Below are 19051 nucleotides of genomic sequence, written 5' to 3' on the forward strand. Positions count from 1 at the left end.
AGAACTAAAAATAATGTATGCTCTTTCTATAGGTATTCAGTCGCTATGTTGTAGATGTTCTAAATTTACAGAGGTAGGAATCAATTGAATCATTAAAATACTTGTCATATTTCCTGGATAAAAACCCCACATCTACAATGTCATTATTTAGACTGTGAATCTGAAGGAGACTGTGAAAGTGAGGACTAAAGTGAATTCCAAATAAGTTAGAGATAAAATACCAAAAAATGCATATACTGTATTATAAAAAGACAACTTGGAAGCATTTGGTTGTCTCAGTTGGCACTGTTGGTACATAAATAAGAAAAAGGCAGCTATATCAAGCCACACTGATGCAACCTGTTGTAAGAGAAAGTCTTATGAAAAAACCAGAGGATAATAATGAGAACTGGAATCATAGTCATTGCCTGGTAAAGGTCAAAACCGAGAGATTGGAAATGTGGTGACAAAAGCACTGGGGCAAACCAGGACATAATGTCAATGTCAAAAAAAAAAAATAAAATGACAGTTCAAGTGATTACTGCAAGACAGCCAAAGCCTCAGTAGGTCTGAGGCCTGGGCCTCCTAAAATCCACCACCAGCTCCTTGGTCTTGCTGGTGTTAAGGTGTAAGTGGTTTGAGTCGCACCATTTAACAAAGTCTTTGATTAACTTTCTGTACTCCTCCTCCTGCCCACTCCTGATGCAGCCCACAATAGCAGTGTCATCAGCGAACTTTTGCACGTGGCCGGACTCCGAGTCACATTGGAAGTCTGATTTCTCATGGAAGACACAGAGACATTAGTCAGTAAATCAATAACAAAAAACATGAAGACATCAAAAAGAGTAATTAAAGTCAAGTATTGTTAACGTGGTTGTTGATAGCATTGTAACATACATAGCAATACACCCCAAGCAAGTGCATAAAGTACACAGTACAAAAGTAAAACTTCCGTATTACATGAGTGACTTTGAAGGAGGTATTTGTTTGATTTTATTCTTCAGAACTGTTGTGTGTATGAGCAGTGTAAACGTATTTGTATACAGCATTGTAACACCACACACAATGGTCAGAGTGCTGTGCATTACCACTGGCAGCGATCAGTGGAGATGACAGACTGATTTGGCTCTCCTGAATTGCAGCTCTCAATTAAAGTGCACTTGCAACAATGACACCATGGTGGAGGTGGTACCAGTGCAAGCCCATATTAGCCAAAATACTCCAAAACAGCAGATAGGTATGTGTAACAGGCTAGAAATTGGAATGAAAATAGCTAAATTGTATGATTCCACATAATGAACATGATAGGAAATTTGTTTTGGGAATGATGGAACATGTAAATCATAACTCTGGGACTGTTTCACTAGAGCAAAATATTTTATTAAGAATTTTACTGAACAGAAAGTAAAAAAAAAAAAAAATGGGGCATAGTATTTTGAATATTTCCAAGACAAACCATGTGAACAAGTCCAACTACTCAATTACACAAGTAACTATTTACTGTACTATTAATGAAATATTAACAATAAATAACTTCACCTTTGCTTTAATAACATTGTAGTAAAATACTAATTAAAATAAATCATCTTCTCTAAATGCATGACGACATCCTGAAATAAGGGTTTTCTCTTTGACGAAAGAAGAGGCAATAGGTGCATTAAGAAAGCATCCTTTGTGCGGGGAATGAATGAGCGCTTAGCAGACTGACAACCCCTTGCTCACAGTGCTCACAATACAGTGCATGTCTTGAGCAATAATGTTATCACGAAAGAGGTTGCTAAAGGCAGCATAATACAGAACATGGCAATCAAGCTGCCATCACTCATTCACTCTCGATCTTTCTTGTCTCTGCTAATTTTCAGTTCAGGAGGAGAGTTTCCCAGTACTGTACATCTTATAGTCACTCAAGGCAGCAGCCTCAGGGGATCCTATATGGTTACAGTGCACATTTAACAACAAAAAAGAGATTGTTCTTCGAGTTTCCATATCTGTGGCCAATTTAAATGTAAACTTTGTTACTTGACTCTTGCAGCTATTAGCTGTGATTCTGCAGGACTCTTCGAGGCACTCATTCTCTTGTTAGGAGGCCAATATCTAGTGACAGCTTCTGTTCAATAAAAAGAAGAAACTGATTAGTTTGCAGACATGTTAGTTTTAAAGAAAAACAGTAGTGTTCATGGCAGGAGAGCTTTTGAGAGTTGCAAACAAGGAAATGAACAGGTGTCTTTCACTTGGCGCCAGCACACACTGCTGTTAAAAATTTGAAAGAAGCAAAGCTTACTAACTGCCATAACGGCTCTCAGGATCCTCTGTGAACATCTGGGCACAGGTTTGATCTTTACTGCTAGTTAACTGTGTGACCAAGTGCTTCTACTCCAACTGTATAACACCTTACACTATATAAAGGAACACAGACTGAACTGATGGTGTAATGAATGAATACTGGAGTGGTTTTCTTAGGGTGACCGGAAAGGATCGACCTTTCTTCCTTCCTGAGATGTGAACTCCGGCCTTGAAAGTGTGATCATGAGTCAGCATACTACAATACCTTTTATGTACTGCTTCTGCCTCCTGAAACTACTCACAAGCAATATAATGTGCCACAAAAGGCCTGACTAGCATTCACCTGGCATACTGGGGGCATGGAGGTGCTGTCTGGCTGTTAGGGTTCAGTCCACATGTACGAGACATGAAACTCCTTAATTTTTTCCTCAAAACTGATGACACAGGTGGTGTAAAGTGGGATGAATATATGACTAATTACTCCAATGTGAATCACAGAGCGTATGATAGTATGAGAGCAACCATAAAGAAGGAATTTAGGGAAGCTAGAAGACAGTTAGACCGGAATATTGCAGAAAAGATGAATGATGACCCAGAGAGATTTTTCCGCTGCTTTAATGGTAAAATAACAGTCAAGAAGGAGGTAAAGTGCATCAGGAACAGTACAGGAGAATTAAAAAATACAGATATTAAAATAGAAAATGCTCTAAAATTGCATTTTTCTGTGGCCTTCATTCATGAGGAAGTGGATAACCTTCCTACAATAACAGGGACTACTAGGATAGAACTGAGTGATTTGTGTAGCGGGAGAAGTGCTATTTAGATTAAAAAGGCCGAAATCAAATAAATCACCAGGGGCTTCATGCATAACGCCGTGCGTAGAATTCACATTATAACATGGTGTGCGGACAAAAGCGGAAATGTGCTTACGCACAAAAAAATCCAAATGCATAAATCTGTGCGTTCGCCAACTTCCACGTTCTTCCACTACATAAATCCTTGTCAGCGTGAAAAGCAACGCACGTGCATGTGCCTGCTGTTCCGCCCCAACTTCTCCCAGAATTATGATTTTTTGAATATGCAAATCAATATAAATAGCCCTTAAGCTCAGTGTTCTGTGAAAAGGCAATGGCAAAAGCACGGGGGTTGAATAGAAGAATTTCAGTGAATACCAAGTGGAGGCAAGGAAAAACTTACTATTTATTGGTTTAAACAATGGTATAAAAAACAAAAGGAAGTTGATCAAGTCACATAGAGTGTCGGAGAAACTCAAAAGCTCAAGTTCACAAAGTCGCACAAGTGCCCGAAATAAAGAAAAAAAAAAAAAAGTTGTCGCATATCAAAGTTGCCGTGAAAAGGCGAGCCGTAGCCCACCGTCTGAGTGTCATATGAAAGCTTATTAGGGTACAGAGGAAAAAAAAATAGGGACACAGTGAGAAAAAAGCTCAAAATGTCAACTTTAATCTCTAAATGTCCACTTTAATCACATAGTTTATTTTGTCATTAAAGTAGAACATCATAAACTTCATCTTAAAATCGTTTTATTTACTAGTTTCTCAAATCCCATCGTAACTAAAGTAGCACGTTAAATGCTTTGTTTTGTATTTGATCTTCTATGTGCTCGATGTCTGTGAATCACTACGTGCTTCAAGGCTTGCTCTTCCACCGACAAGACACAGAATCCATTACATTCATGATATTACAGCTCTCTGAATAATTAAAATACTGAGATATATATTTGATATTATTTTCATGATGATAGGAGTTAAAGCATGTTATTAAACATGGGAACACAGTGGTGCAGTGATTATTCATGTTTCACGCAAGATGCTTGCTGCGCCATGCGCAACCTTTGATGAAATACTTTATTGTAGCAGTATTGTTTCTTTCAAGCTTACTGACCCCTTACTTTTCTTTCTGCAAATACCCAATAACTCTGTAATAGACATTAAGCCATCTGTAACCTTAGAATGCCGATTCTTCAGAACTTTTAAGGAACATTGAAACATCTTCGTAGTACATATTTAACACTAGAATTACCAGAGCCTACAAAAAAACTTGTAGATCTGTCCAACCTTAAAACGTTTCGCACCTCTCTGTCAGCGTCTTTTGTCCTCTAAATATGTGGATAAGTAGCAAACGGCAAGCAGCCTGCTATCACATCCCCCCACCCCGAAAAGTTGTCTCAGCTCAAGTTTGTTTACCTGCGTGTCAGTTGCTTAGAGTTGTATAGAGTGAGAAGTCAAGCAAAAGGACACCTTTTATAAACACTATATCGTTATTTGGAACACTTGCATTTCATGTGTGTTCCGTGTCTACAACGATCTATGCAAACACATTGTTAAAACAGAAACGTTTTTCATGTTTTGGTAATAATTGCCAAAATGTAGACATGAAGTGTATAATGTGTGAAGCCTGAATTCCAAACATCAAAGAAACACTTTCACAAAAAGGTACAAATATAACAGAACAAATACGCTTTTATTTAAAAATATAACTGCAGAAAAACAACGTGCGTTAGGGTGCGATATTGACACACATTTGCTACGAGCGCTTCAGTGGCACAATGGTATCAGCTTTTGACTAGTAATCTAAACTTAACCGGTTTGATCCCCGACGAGTCTGTTTTGAGAAGTGAGCTGCACGTATTCTTACTATTTTAGAATAGAAACATACATTTGATTTCAGTCTGTAACAGCCGGTGTAATTTATGATAGTTGTAAAGGTTAGCTTTGTTTTTTTTTTTTTTTTTAAATTCAGTTTTATTTTCTCAGCCGCCTTCATGATCCTATGACCACCACCATGTAATGCCCCCCCACGCACTGACACTGCTGTTTCACATAGACGCGCAATATCAGAGGTAAACTCAAGTCATGACGATGGTTCTACATCGGAGCAAGAATGCACTTTTGCCATCGCCGTACTTTGTAAATGTACATGGGAAGCTCTGCACTCGTGACTTTACGCTGTAGGAAGTAAGTAAATAAATAAAGGTTAATAACATTCCTATGTGCACATCATGACGACGATTCTACATCGGATCAAGAATGTAGTTTTATAGAAACTGAAGCGCTCGTAGCAAATGTGTGTCAATATCGCACCCTAACGCGGGTTGTTTTTCTGCAGTTATAATTTTGAATAAAAGCGTATTTGTTCTGTTATATTTGTACCTTTTGTGAAAGTGTTTCTTTGATGTTTGGAATTCAGGCTTCACACATTATACACTTCATGTCTACATTTTGTCAATTATTACCAAAATATGAAAAACACTTTTTTAACGATGTGTTTGCATAGGATATTGTAGACATGAAACACACATGAATGCAAGCGTTCCAAATAATGATATCTATACTAATAAAAGGCAAAGCCCTCACTCACTCACTCACTCACTCTCACTCATCACTAATTCTCCAACTTCCCGTGTGGGTGGAAGGCTGAAATTTGGCAGGTTCATTCCTTACAGCTTCCTTACAAAAGTTGGGCAGGTTTTATATCGAAATTCTACGCGTAATGGTCATAACTGGAAGCAGTTTTCTCCATTTACTGTAATGGAGATGAGCTTCAACGCCGTGGGGGCGGAGTTTCGTGTGACATCATCACGCCTCCCACGTAATCACGCAGTACATAGAAAACCAGGAAGACCTAAAAAAAGCGCTGAAGAAAACATGCATTATATAATTGAGAAGGCAGCGAAACAATAAGAAGCGGCGAGTGACATATACAACCATATTCATGACTTCTGCTACTTCGGAAACAAAGCACGATGTAAACCTACACTTTAAATTAAGTTCATAGACAGGCTGCCGCTGGCGTTTGTAATTTAGTGCCTGCCCATATAAGGCCGTCCGTCAGCGGCAATCCAATAGCAAACTCCCACTAAATATTCACGGGTTAAGGACTGTGCTTATGCAGAGGAAGATGAGATGGTCAGGGTGGTGTTTGGTAAAAACTCAGCGAAACTGCGAGAGAAAGTTTTAAGTGCCAGGACTAAGGTAACATTAAATACAGCCATGGACATAGCACGAGATGGCACCAGCACAGCTGGGAAACTTCGATGCATGTACACCGAGCGGCTCACGTGAACTGGCGCAGTGCACAGATAAAAAGCAACAGTTCCAAAGAGCTGAACAAAACCGAATTACACAATTGAAAAGGCAGCAAAAATATGAAGCGTTTGATACATACAAGCATATTCATAAATCCAAAACAAAGCACACGTTGGAAAAAGTCAATGTCCCGCTAAAGGAAGACAGTGTAAAAAAACCGTGCATGCAGTGTGTCAGGTCTCAGATAAAGAAGAAGGCGAGCTGTTTATTGATGCAGTAAGAAACGAATCGATGAATGAAACCTGTCATCTTTACAACGATTGACAAACACGGAATGTAACTTGAATACAACACATCCTACAAATACGAACCTGTTTGAAAGAAATAATGATAATCAAATCCTTGATGACAGCAACACTCAGTAACACTCACAAAACAAATACTGTATATTGACAGTCATGTTACGTTATTTTTTAAATGTTCCCTTTTCTTTTTCATAGCTTTTTTAACACACTACTTCTCCGCTGCGATACGCGGGTATATATATATATATATGTATATATATAACCCGATTTACATACTCGAATAATGGATACTTTATTAGTATACTGCTTATGGTTTATAAAGCCTTAAATAATCTCGCTCCATCTTATATATCGGAATGCCTGACACGTTATATTCCAAATCGTAACCTTAGATCTTCAAATGAGTGTCTCCTTATAATTCCAAAAGCTAAACTTAAAAGAAGTGGTGAGGCGGCCTTCTGCTGCTATGCACCTAAAATCTGGAATAGCCTGCCGATAGGAATTCAGCCAGGCAAATACAGTAGAGCAATTTAAAACACTGCTGAAAACACATTACTTTAACATGGCCTTTTTATAACTTCACTTTAACATAATCCTGATACTCTGTATGTTCAATTCTTCATAATAACTATTCATGGTGGCTCTAAAAATCCGTACTGACCCCTACTCTCTCTTCTGTTTCTTTTTCCGGTTTCTTTGTGGTGGCGGCCTGCGCCACCACCACCTACTCAAAGCATCATGATGCTCCAACAATGATGGACTGAAAGCCAGAAGTCTACGTGACCATCATCATCAGGTCCTTCCATGAAAATATGATGATTTATGTTAGGTAGAATGCCCAGAGGGGACTGGGCGGACTCTTGGTCTGGAACCCCTACAGATTTTATTTTTTTCTCCAGCTTTTGGAGTTTTTTTTGTTTTTCTGTCCACCCTGGCCATTGGACCTTACTCTTATTCTATGTTAATTAATGTTGACTTATGTTTATCTTTTATTGTGTCTTCTATTACTCTATTCATTTTGTAAAGCACTTTGAGCTACATTTTTTTTGTATGAATATGTGCTATATAAATAAATGTTGATTGATTGATTGATTGATTGATTATTCGCCATCAATGATTGTTTTGGTAAAGCCATACTCAGTGTATTCATTAGATGAACGGTAAAAAAGAGAAGGGAAGGATGACTTATTGAGGCATGCAGGCTGTAGTGCGCGTCAACTCTATCTGAATTGCGCGATCACATTTGAAAAAATATATCTTTTCAAGTTCTATTTAGTCCATATGTGTCAAACTCAAGGGCAGGGCCACATCCGACCAGTGTAATTATATCCGCCCCGAGATCATTTTATATACTGTATTATTGTTATTAAAGCCGGGTATATGAAGCGCTGGTAACACAATAAACTACAGATCCCATAATGCAGCGCTTCAGCTGCCTTGCCGAACACTTACCGAGTTAATCAAGTTATTGCGAAGCTAGCTCACACGATGCTGAAGAGAAAAGTTGATTCTGAAAATAGAGCCTTTAAAAACCGATGGGAGGCTGAGTATATGTTTACTAAACCCGTGTGTCTCATTTGTGGAGCTAATGTGGCTGTAATTACAGAATTTAATCTAAGACGGCACTATGAGACAAAACATCAGGTTAACCTGAATGCAATGCAGAAGATACAGAAAGCAGCATAATTAAATAAGAATCTGACACTTCAGCGGACGTTTTAACCCGTGCACAATCACAAAGTGATTTCAAGTGAAGCTGCTTTTATGGGAGACACAAATGCACCAGTGCACCTTGCCTCACTTTCCCTGTTGCCAAGTAATGTTAAACCAAGTCGTCACTACGGTGTTCCCAAATACGCACTTTGCTGATAAACTGAGCGCACTGAGTTTGCACGGCGCTTTGGTGACTTCGAAGAACAAAAAAAGTCCGTCTACATGCGGCTCGAACCTTGTGCATGTTTGGTAGCACATATCTGTGTGAGAAGCTCTTCTCAGTGATAAAGACTAACAAAACAGCACACAGGAGTCGCCTCACTGATGAGCACCTGCAATCCATCCTGAGAATCTCCACAACACAGAACCTCACACCAAACAGAAACGAACCTGTGGCCAAAAAAAGATGCCAGGCGTCCAGCTCTAAAATGACATATGAGCAAAGACAACTGAATGATTTGATTTGTTATTGCTGAAAGAACACATTTCATTTATATTTCTAGGTTTTGTTATGCAGCATGTTCATATTTGAATTTGTATCATTTTGACAGGATATATTTTTATGGAGAGCAAAATCTTTTGGGATATTTAAAATCTAAGTTTATTTTTATATAAAATTACATAAGAGTAAAGAAATGTGAATGTTTGTTCTTTTAACGTTTACTTTATTTCTAACTTGTATAATTTAGACAGGATAAATTTTTATGGAGAGCAAAATATTATAAGTTGTTTAAGGTTTGAGTTGATTTATTCATGAATAATATTCCTGTCTGTTTTTACCATTCCTACCAAACATATTTCTGTCGACTAAATAAAAATTCCTTCTATTTAAAATTTAAATACAACTTGAACAAATACGATAGTTCATAATATCCACGCAGACTTGCGTAAGAGGGAGTTATCCGTTTTAACAAGCAGCGTATTGCACTGATCTGAAATAGCTGTGTGTGTATATATGTAGATATGTATGTATATGTATATATATGTTTATATATGTGTGTGTGTATGTATATATATATGTATTTGTGTGTATATATGTGTGTGTATGTATGTATGTGTGTGTGTATATGTATGTGTATATATGCAGATATATATATGTATATATGTGTATATGTATAGATATGTATATATATATGTTTATGTGTGTGTAAATATATATATATATATATATATGACAGCAACACTCATCACTCACAACAGTGACAAAACAATTACATTGACAATCATGTTACGTTATTTTCAAAATGTTTCCTTTTCTTTTTCATTGCTTCTTTAACACACTACTTCTCCGCTGCGAAGCGCGGGTATTTTGCTAGTAGTATTTATAAAAGGTGTCATTTTGCTTGACTTCTCATTCTATACAACTCTAAGAGACTGACACACAGGTAAACAGACTTGAGCTGAGACAACTGTGTGGGGTGGGGGTGATGTAATAGTAGGCTGCTTGCTGCTTATCCACATATTTAGAGGACAAAAGACGTTGACGGAGAGGTGCAAAGCGTTTTAAGGTGGGACGGATCTACGAGTTTTCTCGTAGGCTCTGGTAATTCTAGTATTAATTATTCTATCCATCTATCCTTCCAGTGTTGCGCCAGCACCAGCAAGAATACAGCGTGAGGCAGGAACAATCCGTGAACGGATTGTGGCACCGTGTCCTCACATGTTTAATTATTAACAATATAGATTTAAATGAAATTAAAGTTGTATCTGTATAATAAACATTTTGCTGCATTTCATCTTAAAAATGATATTGTCATCATATGTAAATATGTGCTTTATAATGTGTCTCAGGTTGTGCAATATTATAACTATCGCAATTTTACAGTGAGGTAATTGTACTTATAAGTACAAAGCATTCTACAAGGAACACTTGATGGACTGAATTAGTGTGTTTATAGTTCTTGGGATGAAACTATTTCTGAACTGCGACGTCTGTACAGGAAAGGCTCTGAAGTGTTTGCCATATGAGAGCAGTTCAATAGATAGTACGGTTGAGGCAGCATGTGCTTGATGCTGTATACCAATAATTTTCTTTCCGATTCCCCACTCAGATACAGTGATATAAATACTCAGAGTGGTGCAGAAAGAATAATATGGAAAAAGATGATCAGCTGTGGCAACCCCTAACAGGAGCAGCTGAAAGAAGAAGAAGAAGGTGCAGTGAGAGTAACAACGCTAAAGCAACTATTGTATTTAGAATAGTTTGACCATTCTGTGGACCACTATATTGTTACAGGTTAATTACAATCAGATGCATTAAACTAATAAACAATATGCGGTTAATGTCAGTGTATTTATAAAGCCGCGCCAGGGATGTGGGTCTAAAAAAGAAAGGGTAACCACACAGGTACAGTAGCACTGCTTTGATGCTGGGTACTGCCAGTCTGCAAAACCGAGCGCAGAACTTGCGTACGCCAGGGTATGAGCTACTGTGGAAATGTGCATGGCGTTACGCCAAGTTTAGGTTTTATACATCGCGATTTGAACGTGGAAATGTTCTTATGCAACATTTTTGAGTGTACGCACCGTTTAGGCATCAGGACCAGATAATATTTACCCTTGAGTTCTCATGGAAGTTATTGAGTACATATATAAATTTTTGATGCATATTTTTAGGAAGTCAATGTGCACTGGGGAAATTCTGAAGGACAGGAAAATATTATCCTGTTATATAAAAAGGGTGACCGGGCGATCCAACAACTCTCAGCAACTATAGACCAGTAAGATTCATGTGCATCACGGGTAAATTAATAGAAGGAATTGTTAAGGAAACGACTGAGTAACACATGACAAGAACAGGAGCTTTACTGAAAACTTAGCATGGGTCTATGATCATATCCTTTTGCTGCTTTCTCATAGGCAATGTGGAACATATGATATTACTTATCTTGACATTCAGAAAGCATATGATAATTTGATTCCTAGCCTCTCATGTGACACATTAACAGAAGTGGGAGTTCAGCGTGTTGTGTGAAGTTGGCGCAAAATTGGCTTAGATACAAGAAGCGGAGAGTTATGCTTCGAGTAACCCTATCAGAATTGGCTGATGTTAAGAGTGGGGTCCCTCAGGGGTCAGTGCCAGGGCCACTGCTATTTTAATGTATATTAATGATTTGGATAGGAATATAAATAACAATCTGGAGAAGCTTGCAAATGATACCAAGATAGGTGGACTGGTAGATAATCTAGAATCCATTGAATACTTACAAAGAGACTTGGGCAGCATACCAGTTTGGGCAGATTTATGGCAGATGAAATTTAATGTAAATGTAAAGTATTGCATGTAGGAAGTAAAAATGTTAGGTTTGAACACACAGTGGGAGTTTTGGAAATCGAAAGTACACTTTATGAGAAGGAGTTAGGAGTCATAGTGGACTCAACACTATCAACTGCCAGACAGTGCTGAGAAGCAGTTAAGAAGGCTAACAGAATGTTAGATTATGCTGAAGCTTTATAACACCCTGGTTAGACCTCTTAGACCCTGGAGTACTGTGTGCAGTTTTGGTTTTCAGGCTACAAAAAGAACATAGCAGTGCTAGAAAAACTGCAAAGAAGGCTGATTCCAGGGCTACAGGGGATGAGTTATGAGGAAAGATTTAAAGAGCTGAGCCTTTTCAGTTTAAGCAAAAGGAGATTAAGAGGAAACATGACTGAAGTGATTAAAACTATGAAGGGAACTATTACCGTGGATTGAGACTGTTACTTTAAAAAGAGTTTATCAAATACACAGGGACACAGTTGGAAACCTAAGGGTAGTTTTTGCGTAAATATTAGGATGTTTTTCTTCACACAGAGAACCGCAGACACATGGAATAAGTCACCAAGTAGTGTGGTAGACAGGACTTTGTCTAATTTGGATGGATGTAGCATTAGATTCACCTCTTTCAGCCTCTGAGTCCAGAGTGGTATCAAAAGAGTGCTTATTCCATGCAATAGCAGGTGGTCTAAATACACACAGTAATTCAAGTACACTAATCTAAAGGATTATTAGAAACACCATACTAATACAGTGTTTGACCCCCTTTCGCCTTCAGAACTGCCTTAATTCTACGTGGCATTGATTGAACAAGGTGCTGAAAGCATTCTTTAGAAATGTTGGCCCATATTGGTAGGATAGCAGTTGATGGAGATTTGTGGGATGCACATCCAGGGCACGAAGCTCCCGTTCCACCACATCTCAAAGTTGCTCTATTGGATTGAGATCTGGTGACTGTGGGGGCCATTTTAGTACAGTGAACTCATTGTCATGTTCAAGAAACCAATTTCAAATGATTCAAGCTTTGTGACATGGTGCATTATCCTGCTGGAAGTAGCCATCAGAGGATGGGTACATGGTGGTCATGAAGGGATGGACATGGTCAGAAACAATGCTCAGGTAGCCCGTGGCATTTAAACGATGCCCAATTGGCACTAAGGGGCCTAAAGTGTGCCAAGAAAACATCCCCCACACCATTACACCACCACCACCAGCCTGCACAGTGGTAACAAGGCATGATGGATCCATGTTCTCATTCTGTTTACGCCAAATTCTGACTCTACCATTTGAATGTCTCAACAGAAATCGAGACTCATCAGACCAGGCAACATTTTTCCAGTCTTCAACTGTCCAATTTTGGTGAGCTTGTGCAAACGGTAGCCTCTTTTTCCTATTTGTAGTGGAGATGAGTGGTACCCGGTGGGGTCTTCTGCTGTTGTAGCCCATCTGCCTCAAGGTTGTTCGTGTTGTGGCTTCACAAATGCTTTGCTGCATACCTCGGTTGTAACAAGTGGTTATTTCAGTCAAAGTTGCTCTTCTATCAGCTTTAATCAGTCGGCCCATTCTCCTCTGACCTCTAGCATCAAGAAGGCATTTTCGCCCACAGGACTGCCGCATACTGGATGTTTTTCCCTTTTCACACCATTCTTTGTAAACCCTAGAAATGGTTGTGCGTGAAAATCCCAGTAACTGAGCAGATTGTGAAATACTCAGACCGGCCTGTCTGGCACCAACAACCATGCCACGCTCAAAATTACTTAAATCACCTTTCTTTGCCATTCTGACATTCAGTTTGGAGTTCAGGAGATTGTCTTGACCAGGACCACACCCCTAAATGCATTGAAGCAACTGCCATGTGATTGGTTGATTAGATAATTGCATTAATGAGAAACTGAGCAGGTGTTCCTAATAATCCTTTAGGTGAGTGTATATTCTACTGAGTATCTTTTTCAGCTGTTAAGAACCATCTTGACCCTGCATGGAGCTCGAAGACTTGTTTATATGGGAGAGTAGGTAAGAGTCCTTGAAGGTCAACTACCAGCTTTTGCTTTTGGTGTTAAGGCAATTGAAGGAGGCCCATGGTGATCAAGAGGAGTCAATAATCTCCATGTTCAATAACTCCTGGATAATTTTGGTTGTGGCTTCTAGTTAAGCCAAGGAAAGAAATTAATTGATCGATCTAATGCTGAACCAGAAAGGTCATTACCATGTCCTTACTGGAGGTTGCAGAGATGCACTGTATTTTCAACTAAAGATCTTAAAATTGTTGCCTTTGGAATGAAGGGGTTACAAAACCCCAACAATATTTTTTTCAGAAAACAGTGGAAAAACTGGCAAGGTGTCTCAAATAATCATCTTGCTCCCATTATGTTAAGCCAGTTTGTATAGTATGTGATCATTCTGTGTATCTACACTATACCAAGCACTGTTTTCCTAAAACACTTTAATCAGCATTCCATATTTTGATTCACTATAATATGAGAAAACAAAAAAACTACTAAGATTAGGAATTCAACACATTTGTGAGGAATAAAGCCAACTACTCAAACAATATCCTAAAAGGTCGGAAGGAAAAAAAGACAAAAGTACAAGAACATAAAATAAAGGAATAGCATCATTAAGCAAAAACGGTACCAACATCTATAAAAAATATTAAAATGTTCAACAATTGAATAAATAGCAAGTGGAGGAAATTAAAAGACCAAAGGTATGCCCAAAAAGAAAACATATTATTATTAGTGTTGGAAAGGAGATTAGAGTCACTATCCAAATCCAAATCACAATTATTAAAAAACAAAAATGCTTCAGGATGGCTGTAATTTACAGTATAATGGAATAAATTAATATGTATTTGTTAATCAAAATGTGACCTAAAATTAGGCCTGCATTTTAAACAAAAACCGTAAACAAGAAGAACTATTTCCATGGTGTCATTTTGTGTACTTTTAAAGTGCTTGAACCAAACAAAAGCTCCAGACAGCGCCGTTACCAGAGACAGTGTAACATGAGATGCGGCTCTTAGAGTATCACTTAATCAAAAAAAGGAGGACAACTGACAATGCTGACAGATGAAAGGAAGAGCTTCCAATAAAGCGATGTGCGTCTGAGAACCTTTCCTTCTAATTTAGAATGAAGGACAATGAGTAATCTTTTAGCTAATTGCAAAGTCTAGAATCTACTTCAGTGTCCTAACAGCTGCAGTTCCCCATAAATTGCCCCCTTAGAATAAATAGCCACATTAATAATAAGCAACTGCTCTACAACTACATGTAGCATTTTTAATTTCAAAGGCAGAATGTCCCGTTTTCATAACCTTTTGTCAATTTGTAGTTAAAAAGGCACCTGTTTTCACACAAATATGAAACCTTCACCATTGAAGTCTTAGTTTTGATGTGTTACATACAATGCCATATTCCTTATTTCTACAAAACTGTATTTTCTGTATTTAGTATTTTCAGAGACTGTTTTTTCTATTTATTCTGAATCGATAACATTTTACTCGGAAGCTAATCTATAGTTACATTCCTAAATATTGCCATTTTGCATTGCTTAGATTTAAGTATATTGTTGCATTAATAATTCTGCTACTGTGTTTAAGCAGCATTTTTCTGTTTTTAATCTGACAATCTTTGAATTAAAATGACAGACTGTATGTGCTCTTGCAAACAGTAGGGTTCACATCCCTAAATAAATAAAAAAAAAAAACCTCACTGCGGCTGATACTAAAGATACTATTAAATTAATTCATTAAAACTGTCATGTACTGTAACACTATTTTATCTGCTAATCTCAGGAACGGTTCAGTACCAGAGTATCATGCCTTTTAAAGGCAAATAAAAATTAAATCTTAAAATGATGGCACCCAACTGTTTTTATATTATGTTTCAAATACTTCATTTCTGTTGTTTACTTCTATAAACCACTTTTAAATGTCTTTTGTGACAAGAACATAACTATTAAGGACTAGACAAGGGTGAGTAGATGTCAAAAATATAATTTAAAACAAAATACAGGAAGAGTTTAGTCAAATATATAAATATATTTTATGATGCATTCTATTAGAGAATAAGTAATTTGTTCTGCTAAAGAATAGCAGAAAAGATCTAAAACAACGACAAGGAGATCAAATGTAAGTTGGTAAAAACAACAAGATGTAAACTAGAAAAATCAGACCATCCTTTTATCAAGCCCAAACTAAATAAAATAATAAATAAAAAAAAAAGTAAAATAAATGTAGACAAAAGTTGTAATACTAGAAAAGAAATAACTAAAATAATTTCAATCTTCTGGGGGCCTATTTGTCAAACTATCTGTCAGCCCAAACTAGAGACCTTTGACCCAGTGATGTCATGTGTAGAACTTAAATTGTTTCCATAGTGACATCGAAAACACTTCCATAACATGGCAGCAATTGAAATACAGTAATCCCTCGCTATATCGCGCTTCGACTTTCGTGGCTTCACTCTATTACGGATTTTATATGAAAGCATAACTAAATATATAACGCGGATTTTTCGCTGCTTCGCGGGTTCTGCGGACAATGTGTCTTTTTACTTCCTGTACATGCTTCCTCAGTTGGTTTGCCCAGTTAATTTCAAACAAGGGACGCTATTGGCGGATGACTGAGAAGCTAACCAATCAGGGCACGCAGTTAAGTTCCTGCGTGCTGAATGCAGTGTTAACCAGGAAGTCTCGTCTCGCTCATTCAGCATCAACGTGTTTCGCAGTGTAAAGAGTTGTGCTCTTTTGTGTTTATCTTTGTGCATAGTCAAGCCCTTCATTATGGCTCCAAAACGATCTGCTACTGCTTCAGGGGCCGTGCCCAAGTGCAAACGGAAGATGTTAACGATTGCCGAAAAGGTAAACGTTTTGGATTTGTTGAAGGCTATGATTCTTTTTATTTAAAAAGTAGGAAAGGAATATAAGATCTACGGCCGCAGTGTCCTTTTAACCAGGGTGCAAAACGAGTTGTAAGTGGATGTAATAAGGCAGTAGTCAGGATGGAATCTGCTTTAGGGATGTGGATTGAAGACTGCCAGAAGAAGAACAACGGCAGTGCTTCACAATCGCCTGAAGATGCTACTTTGGAAGAGCTGTAACGCTCTCCTTTGTTGTGCAGTAAAATTAAACTCATTGTTATCGGACAAGTCGTCGTGTCATTGTTGGTGAGTAACCATAATTAATTTTCTACTTACAGTACTTAGTACATGTACATACGTTTAGTGTCACTGTACACACATTTACTGTATACTATTTTTCTTGCAATGTACGTATTTATTGCTGGTGGCCTGTCTATTGTAATGGCTGTAACATATGTGATATCGGAGACACTCAATATCTTTAAAATAATATTTAGGTTTTACTGTATATAAACAGTGTGTTTTTATACATAATTTCAATGAATCTTACCTAAGAGAATACAAAGGGATTATGCTGTATAACTCTGCGGGGAATATTTATAAACAGTGTGTGAGAGTTTATAAGGGCTTAAAATATATAAAAATAACCATACAAACATATGGTTTCTACTTCACGGATTTTCACCTATCGCGGGTAGGGGGGGGTCTGGAACGCAATCCCCGCGATCGAGGAGGGATTACTGTATACAAAATGGCATCACAAAATACACAAAAATCACTATATCAAAACTATGTCAAAATGAAGATGAAGCAAAAAAATAATGTCAGGAATAGATTTAGGATCACAAAAAACATGACTGACTGCATGAGAAAGTCAAAAACATTTCCAAACAGAAGCAAAAATTATAAACAGTGCATTTCCAACATAATACTGCTATCAGGTATAAAATCAATACTGTAACTGGAATAATCCACATTTGTGCAGTATCAAGACTACAATTATACAGCACTACAATCACAACAACAAATTTCCCTCTGGAATAATACAGTCTACCTAACCTAACCAAACTGTACCTCTGAAATGTATGACTCTGATTCCATCTTGGAATTGTGATGGACTTCATGTGAAAAGCATTAGGGAAAGATGCTTTATTTTAGAAGTGTGTTATAGACCCCCAATGCACACAGTAATTTCAATGCACATCTCTTTTTAGTAATATTTAAAAAGTTTACAGGGGGGTATTATAGTCATCGGGGACATTAACTACTTGAATTTTAACTGGGTTAACCTTGCAAAGAGTGCATCACAAGAGCAGGAGTTTTTAGAAGTAATCAGTGACCATTTTTAACACTGTATGTTAAAGCACCAACGCAAAGAGATACCAGGATAGAATTGAGGATGAAGAGGTGAATGAACCACTGGGTTCCAGTGACCATAATATTATAAAGTTCTCATTGTTTTGGAAGAGTGCAATGCAAAGGCTATGACTGTTAAGTTTAATGTTGGTAGGGCAAATTCTGAGCAGATGTGGCAGAGTCAAAGTAGGACAGATAAGCTTATAAGTGTGGAGACCATTGAGGAGCAGTGGAACAGGTTTAAAAATGTCTTGCATACTTTAAATGCAGGACAAGTACGTAACTAAATTTTGAATTAGTAGGAAATTAAAAAAAAACTCTGCCTTGTAAAAGAAGCTGCAAATTTGCTGAATAAGGCAAATAAGACTAATAACTCCAACGTGAGGCGTAGGGCGTATGAGAACATGAGGGTAACCTTTAAGAAGGATATTAGGGAAACTAAAAGGCAGTTAGAGAGGAATATCGCAGATAAGGCAAAATATGACCCAAAGAGATTCTTTCAGTATTTCAGTAGTAAACAAACAGTCACTGAGGAGGTGAAGTGCATCAGGAATAGTAAAGGGAAATTACAAAACACAGACAGTTAAAATAGTAGATGCTCTAAACTCACATTTTTTTGAAGTCTTCACATGTGAGGAAGTAGATAACCTCCCAGCGGTAAAAGGGAATACTTAGGTGGTACTTGAAGAGCATACAGGGTGGGGCCAGATATGTGGAAGATGAAATTTAATATAAGTAAATATAAAGTATTATATGAAGGAAGTAAAAATGCTATATTTGAATACACAATAGGAGGTCTGACAATTGAAGGTACACTTTGAGAAGGATTTAGTAGTCATACTGGACTCAACACTATCAACTGCCTGCTCTGAAGCCATTAAGAAGGCCAACAGACTATTAAGTTATATAATAGGATGTGTGGAGTACAAGTGCAAGGAGATTATGCTCAAGCTTTATTACACACTGGTGAGGCCTCATCTGATGTACTGTGTGCAGTTTTGGTCACCAGTCTACAAAAAGGGCATAGCAGCACTAGAAAACTTCCAGGGAAGGGCGGCTAGGCTGATTCCAAGACTATAGGGGATGAGTTATGAGGAAAGATTAAAAGAGCTGAGACTTTTCAGCTTGAGCAAAAATAGATTAAGAGGAGGCATGATTGAAATGTTTAAAATTAAAAAGGGAATTAGTGCAGTGGATCAAGACTGTTATTTTAAAACAAGTTCATCAAAAATATGGAGGCACAGTCCAATACTT

At 37.7% G+C, this 19051-nt stretch overlaps 1 protein-coding gene across 1 annotated transcript in view; it reads right to left on the reverse strand.

Moving 5' to 3' along the window:
• Positions 1–1378: 1378 nt before the first annotated feature.
• The window catches only part of LOC120523789, a 126765-nt gene continuing 109092 nt past the window's right edge, over positions 1379–19051 (reverse strand). Inside the window, exon 6 of the mRNA XM_039745429.1 lies at positions 1379–2086. The gene's annotated coding sequence lies outside the window, so the exon portion shown is untranslated. The remainder of the gene's footprint in view (positions 2087–19051) is intronic.

This window comes from Polypterus senegalus, chromosome 1 (genome assembly GCF_016835505.1).
Source record: "Polypterus senegalus isolate Bchr_013 chromosome 1, ASM1683550v1, whole genome shotgun sequence".
NCBI lineage: Eukaryota > Metazoa > Chordata > Cladistia > Polypteriformes > Polypteridae > Polypterus > Polypterus senegalus.